Below are 7,954 nucleotides of genomic sequence, written 5' to 3'. Positions count from 1 at the left end.
TGAGTTCGAGCCCTGGTCCCGGAAGATCCCACATGCCGCGGAGCAACTAAGCCCGTGCACCACAACTACTGAGCCTGTGCTCTAGAGCCCATGAGCCACAACCACCAAGCCCGCGCACCACAACTACTGAAGCCCATGCGCCTACAGCCCGTGCTCTGCAACAAGAGAAGCCACCACAATGAGAAGCCGGTGAACCGCAACAAAGAGTAGCCCCCGCTTGCCGCAACTAGAGAAAGCCCACGCGCAGCAACGAAGACCCAACTCAGCCTAATTAATTAATTTATTTTTTAAAAAAGAGACCAATGGTGATCTGTACAGGAGCAGTTTCAATAGAGTAGGGAAGGCAGAAGCCAAGCGTTAAGAAGCGAGGGGCTGTGACTAAGGGGGCACAGAGGATGTATCTTTTTTGAAGGAGTCTAGTACTGAGTTCCACGGACCTACTAGAAAGGAATTTGTCCTCTAATGGGTAGACGTAATCAGGAAGAAAACTGGGCACGAACAATTTGAGGGAGGCAATTGTCCAGCGTTGTCAGATGTTTTTGAAAATTAAGTCCAAAAATGATGTGAAAAACAAGAAATGATGGAGTCAGGTAAAAGAAGTCTTCCTTGTACAGAGTGATATGAATTTTCTTTTCTTCAAAAGTCTCTCTCCTCTCCTTTCAGAAAAATATTTGTTCCCCCGCCCCCTGTCTTTGTTGAGTTGATGTTGCCACAGAAGGCAAGAGAATGATGTCACATTCCAAGGATGCAGACTACAAGGAAAGAACATGCTCTTTCCTAGCAGCTGGAGGGCAAAAAGGAAAAAGAAAAAGAAAAAGGAAAGCAATGATCTGGGAAGATTTGATGGCAAGCAGATGTGCTGCCCTGGCCTAACGTTCAGACTTGATGCCAAGCTATTGCTACAGCGGCTTGTCTGCGTGGGAGTTTCCAGCGGGATGTTAGCTATCTCCTTCTTCTCCACTGTGCTCCACTCCCCGGTTCATTCTGCTCTCAGCACCTCCTCCTTGCCCTTCTTTTCTCACAGCCACCACCTGCTCCCTTACGACAGTGAGGAATGCAGCAGAAAGCGCAAGGGCATTGCAGAGAGATGAGTGACAGGCGACTCTTCCTGCCTCAGACATTAACTGGGGAACACGGACCTCAGGACCCCACTCTGACACTGAGTGAGAATGTACCTGCATCACTTGCTGCCCTGAGGCTTTGTCAAGTCGTGAAAGGCGGACTGGGGGGAAGTTGGAAGTTCTACAGCACATTGTTTCCAGGACCCTCCCCCGAGCTTTCACTCTGGAATGGATTACATCGAAATTTTAGGGAGGTACTACAGTGCCCTGTTGTAAAACAGCCCTGGAGTTACTTAACACCTATCTGTAAAATCTTCAATGAAATGGGAAGTAAATAAATGATGACACTGGCCTCACCCAGTCTTCTCAGAAGCTTTGTCCAGGACACAGCGGGGCTCACGTGCAAATACATCCCCTCTGAGACTGACAAATGGTACTTTCTGTAGGACCTTCTAAATCTAGGAATCGTTAAGGGGCAAGTTCTCATGGGAAACGCTAGACTGGTGAAGTGGTCCTTACACGTCTCTCCCTCTTTCTTTCTTTCTCTCTCTCCTCCTTTTATAGGGACATTTTAGATGATGAGATTTTGGACCAGAAATGCCTTTGACTGCGGAGGGGTGCAGAGAGCTGCGGGAAGAGGAGGGGGAACCGGGTCAGTGTGGAGAGGAGTAAAAGGCTAGTGGCTCACGACCTGCTCTTCCTAAGCTTAACGTGAGAGGTTCCATTCACTAGACTGGACAAAAAAGGGTAGGGATTGGAGACAAATTGTTTGACCGAAGCTCCCCTTTCTTCCCTTGCATGAACACCTCTCAGCAACCCAAGGAAGGGGTCAGCCGCTAGACAGGATGCCCTCACAGCCAAGGACAAAGCCCTCCCCTACTGCCCCGCAGTGCACGGACCCTTCAAAGGCCTTCATGTGGTCATTAGGAAGGAGTCGGGGATGCAGGCAACACAGGAAGTTAGTGGTGTGCCAGGGCTCACCGTTAAGGGAACAGCAGGAACGGGGAAGTGAATTATGTAACCCATAGGCTCCACTGTCAATGAGGGAGCAGAACCGTGTTCTTCCAGACTTGGACCACAGGAGGAGCTCGCAGGGGACGACTTGCTGTTGCTGTGCGCCGGCGCCAGCGGCTGAGCTGGGATGGGAGACCCAGCCTTGCTGTCCTGAGCCCCGCGCAGGGTGCTGAGGAGGCCCGATTGCCCACGGTTGCACTCAGACAAGCCTCAACGGACATACAAATCTGTTATTAAACATCCCTATGCTAAGAGCGCGAGCCTGTATTTATCCAGCACTCTGCCAAGAGCCCAAGCCTTTATCCAGGGGACCAGAACGGTTGATGTGAACACCTTTGAACAGAGGGAAACTGCACAAATGGGAGAAACAGGAATAGAAAAGCAAACTACACCTCTCATGCGCTAACCTGGGCCCAGAAAGGACGTAATGTGTAAAGGGGAATTGTCAAGAGAAACATTGCAATCTCTTCAGCAGTCAATGTACCTTTAATTTCAAAAGTACAACTGAGTACCATTTTCTAGACAGATGATTCCCCCCTTCATATGTCTTGCCGTTCTTTGGAAAGCTTCTGTTATTTCTCTTCCATCTGTTATTTTCATTTATTTCAGCTAGATTTTTCCAAATTGGAGGATCTTATTTTGGGAATGATATATCCCAGAGATGTTACCCCATTTAAAAAGAAAGATTGTTTTTCTCAACTTGGAAGAGTATATTCTGGGTCCAGGGGCAGGTATGTTTTCTAGGTTCAGAGACTGACAGTCTTCTCTTCAGAAACATGCTGCTGGAGCTCCTAACAGAGCACCAGGGAAGGGGGGCTGGTGCGTGTTTGACCATCTTTATGCTGCTCCGGGGTAAGGGTCTCTCCCAGAGCGTCAAGCCCCCTTGAGGAAGGCCTTCCATCAGGCTCAATGCTCCCTCCTAGGTTTTCGCACCCAAAGGAACTGAAATAGAAATAAGAGTGTATCTGTGCTATATCCAAAGAGCCAGCTTTCTTTGAAGGACCGGAACTTTCATGAGAGAAGCAGGGAAGAGGAAAAGGTGGGGAAAAGCATGTATCTACTTGGAGCATGATGGTCAGAGGCAGAAAAGGATGTGAGAGCAAAGGAGGGGATGGAATTAAGAGATTCCTCAAATTCACTTCACCACCTAAGGAGAAGGAAGAAGACACCGAGATTTCCTACCTATAAGTGACATTTGCACTTTGAGTCTTCTCCAAGATGTTAAAATGTGAAATATGTGAAATGTATCACAGGACACTTCTCTCAGATTACTTTCTGAAGCCTCACCCCCCATCCACGCACAACATACTTTGGGCTCTAACCACGATGGATTACCACCGGTTCCCAACGTGCCGCGCGCTTACCCGGAATCGTGCTTTTGTGTGTGATGAGTTTGCCTGCGTGCCATGTGCTCCTCTCTGAGCCTGGCAGACTCCTGCTCATCTCCTTCAAACCAACAGAAATGTCATCTTCTCTGTGAAAGCTTCTCAGTCTCCCAGTCCACAGCTGTTACAGGTTCCCCCAGCTGTTTTCCGTATACACAACTCACATCTCACTTGTGGCACTTATGACATTTTATCTTCACTGCTTTCCCCTCTGGACTGTGTTACATCTGGGTGTTCCATCCGTGTTTGCAGGTGGTGGGGTGAATGGAGGTAAACCACGGTGGGTGAACGTGCATTGCAGTAAGGAGTAACACAGCCTAGAGGCAAGGAGGGCCAAAAGCAAGTTGACTTCATCAGCTTTCTCACAGGGTGTTATTTTAGTGACAGCGTCTGCAGACATTCTCATTAAATGTCTCTGTGGTTCTCACTGCAGCTTGGTAGAAAAATCGTAAGACTCAGACCCAAGAGACATCAGTTCTAATATCACTTCTGCTGTTAACTAGTTGAGTGTTGTCCTAAAATCTACTCACTGTCAGTTTCCTCAGCTGTCAAAGTCATTGGTGTTATTTTTTTCCTTTACCTTATCTCACATGTTTTGAGGTTAAGAAAAGAAAAAAAACAAGAACGAATAGATGTGACGGTGTCTAATGGTTGTGTAGGGAAATGATAGTCTCATTGAATTTCCTTAAATTTTGCTTCCTTTTCTCAGCTCACCAAGCTTCTCCTACAAATGTGCCAACAATAAGATAATAATACTACTACTAATAAAATGTAAAACATTTCATTGTAGCTCAAAAGCTCTTGCTTTTGTTTTTCACTTGTATGTTGTAGGTATAAAGAACTTTCACAGTACATTGTTTAGGAAAGGGCATATTAGCATATGAAATAAAATCCTATCACTCTAAGGTGTGCTTTTAAAAAAACAATGAACTTCACAGTTGGGAAGGGGAGGAGCTGGAAATCTACTAGCCCAACCTTCTGTTCTATGATGAGGAAATCTGGGCCAGTAGAGGTCACATGGGTATGTGAATTAGAGACAGGTCTGAGATTCAAATCCAGGTTGTCCATTGCCTGTCTGTGTTCCGTGGCCCACAATGGGCCAAGGGAAGTGCCCAGGAAAAGGGGCATCAGAAGTACCTCCCAAACCAGATGGGCTGGGGGCTTGCAGCCAGGCAGGCACTGGACCGGGGCACCACTGTCTTTGGTCCCCCTTCCTCCCTCTGATTCAGCACACTGGCCTCCATACCCGTCCTCTGCCAGGAACACCCTCCCTTCACCAGCCCATGTCCATATGATCGGCTCTTTGACATCCTTCAAGTCTTTGCTTCAATGTCACCTTCTCACTGAGAACGTCCTTGACCCTTTTTAAACTGCAGCCCCTCCCCCAGCTCTTGTTTTTCCATTACCAGCTTTACTTTTCTCTGTAGCATTTTATTGCTTTGTTTGTTAATTGTCTGCCTCTGTCCTTCACAGGTAAGCTCCACGAGGACAGAGATACTTGTCTATTTTGTTTACTGCCACAACTCCAGTGCCTGGAACAGTGCCTGCATTGACTCAATAATATTTGTTGAGTGGATGAATAAATGAAGGATGACCTGCAGCAGTGACAGTGCCTTATTCCTCCTCGGTGTCCTCTCTTTGTAGGTAAGAACTTTGTCACTGGACACCTAGAGGGCTCCCTTGTTCCCAATGGGCACTTCAACCAAAACTGAGACTTGACTTATGTGAAGCTCAGAGAACCTATCTTTGGAAAACTGCCACCATTTCCTGCTACCTGATAGGAAGGCAGCCTTTAGATTACTGAAGTTAACCAGAACAGCTTAGACTTTCCTGAACACCACATCCCAATTTCATGACTTAGATGGGGTTCCAGGATCTTATAGGCTTTAGTTCTTGCTAAAGGCAGAGAGACTGATTTGAATTTGAACCTAAAGGCATCAAAATGGAGGTGAGGAACCAGAATTTGCCTTCAGAAAGGGAAGAATGCCTCTACTTAACACCTACCTAATTTAAAGTAGAGTTTAATGTGCCCAATTTGCCCTCAATGTCTCTGTGTTATCCTGTGTGATAAGCATTTTGGAAGCATATTCAGTCTTCTTTAGGTCACTGCAACAACTCAGGAGATCAGTGCCTCCTAAATCTCTTTGTCCTGAAACCCCTCATACTTCCCAGCATCCCAAACTCACAAGTAAAGTATTGGAAAACAGCTTTGCTGCTAAGAACAGAAGCAATAACCCATCTTCTTTGCTTTGACCCATGATGTATCAAAACTGATTAAATTAATCTGGTATATTGGGTTGGCCAAAAAGTTCATTCAGTTTTAAGTAAAAATAAAAGACACACATTTCGTTATCACCAAGAACTTTATTGAACAACGTATTTGTTCACCGAACGAACATTTTGGCCAACCCAATACTTCAAATGATTTAATACTGGTAACGTTTGTCCATACTTAACGGAACATACGTTGGAGGCTGTTGTTCCAGTAACGGTAATGGATTTGTCCTCCACCAGTACTTTTAAATTTATTTTATCTTCCAGCAGCAGAGCTCTTTTATTCAAACAGAAGTGTACATATAGATAAGATGTGATCTACTATGAGAAAAGCAGGTAGGGAGATCAGGAACGATCTCATACTCCTCGGCAGCACGTGAGAGACCTCTGTGGAATCCTGGGGCTCTGAGAGCATAGTTTGCAAACATTTGCACCGAGGCATTCAGACTGAGGCCACAACAAAACAGACCAAGGCGTGCACAAGTGAGGAGTAAACTTAGGGTCATGGTAATAAGGAGAAAACTTAATTATGCACAGACAATATACACCTCATGAGAGCCACATACTAACCATCTGAGCCCTTAGTCAAAGGAACATGTTTCTAAAGGATATGCATTCGTTATAAAATAAAACTGAAAGATAAATTGGGCCTTTTCAAGAGAGAAAATATTTTGCTAAAAATACGAGTAGCAATAAAACCCATCAAGAAGAACGGCCAGTTGCCTATACTGGCAGCTCCTGACTCAGAGCTGTTTGGAGTCCTACTGTTCCAGGCTCTGCCAACCTTGACCTTTCAAAAAAACTCTAAAGGGATTCCCACAAACCAGCCTGGAGTGAGCTGTTCAGAGTGGTCAACCCTTGCTCTATGGGCAACCAGAGTTTAGACACCCATAATAGTTCTAATTTCCACGTGTGGGAAGAATCAAGCCCTAAATGAATGAGCAGGAGAAACTTCTATTTGTTTTAGAATTGCTCTTAATATTCTCCATAGTAAATGTAGTCAAGTAGGCACCTCGCCCTGACTGCTCTAAGCTGCAGGTATCTTTCGGGCACCGTTAAATCGCAAACGCTATGAGCATTAGAAAAATTGAGGCAAAACAAACTACTTGTTAAACTTACCATTAGGAAGGGGGAATGGTTTCCTCCACTATGATGAGTCACTTTTGTGTCAGGTGTTTTTTTAAAAACACTGTCATGCCAAAGATAAATGAGGAAAATAAAGAGAACCCACCTCAAGCCCATAAAGGACCTACACTACTCTGGATTCTACGGTGGTGCTTTTATATTTTCATGCATAAAATCTAATTAGCTGCACAATGCATACTAAATATAATGCACTGATATGTGGCTTTCTCTATACGCAAATTGAGATATAGATTGCCCGGTAAGGTATTAAAAATCCCACCAAATCTAGGACTTTAGTTCTCCATTAGATCTGAATTACCTACGGTTAGGTGTGGTTGTATGTGACCGAAAATAAATAAAGAAGTAACTGTGGCTTAAAAGAGATAAAAGTTCTTTTCTTCCTCATGCAAATGAAGCCCAGAGGTAAGATGGGCAGGGCTGGTTTGACACCCATGGTCCTTTCAGCTCAAGTTTCTTACTTCTCATCCTCAGAAGCCAAGATGGCAGGGTCCATCTTCTAGGCAGCAGAATAGATAGGGATGAAGAAGCAGAGAGCAAGGGTGTGTGCCAGCTGTCTCTTCAGAATGTTTTCCAAAACCTGCCATGGAAACTTCTGCTTTCATGCTGTTGGCATGATCCCTGATCTGCAATTGTGAAATATCACCACTGGTGTTTAACTCCAGGGCACTGCCTTACCCTACTGGAAACGTTACAGAAATTTTAAAATCGGAAAAATTCTGAACTCTGAAACACATCCGGCATGAAGGTTTTTCAGAAAAGGGATTGTGGAGAAATAATTGACAAATTTCCATTTAAAAGTCTAGTGGGGAATAAAAATAATATCATTTCTAATATTATCTACTACTTTACTATTCTCAGTGTTTCCATCCCACCTTCAAAGTATGCATGGTGGTAATACATGTGAAGTCTCAAACTTCCTTCCAGACCAGCATTTCTCAAATATAGCACCCCATCCCGGATGCGTCCCTGTCATGACAGAGGGCCATCCTGACTGATTAGTTGTAGGGCGTGCCATCCATACTACGAGTGGAAGTTTTGACAATTTGATGACTAACAGCATATCTTGTGAAAAGG

The sequence above is a fragment of the Pseudorca crassidens genome, chromosome 13, assembly GCF_039906515.1.
Source record: "Pseudorca crassidens isolate mPseCra1 chromosome 13, mPseCra1.hap1, whole genome shotgun sequence".
NCBI lineage: Eukaryota > Metazoa > Chordata > Mammalia > Artiodactyla > Delphinidae > Pseudorca > Pseudorca crassidens.
Note: the sequence above shows the minus strand (reverse complement) of the source record.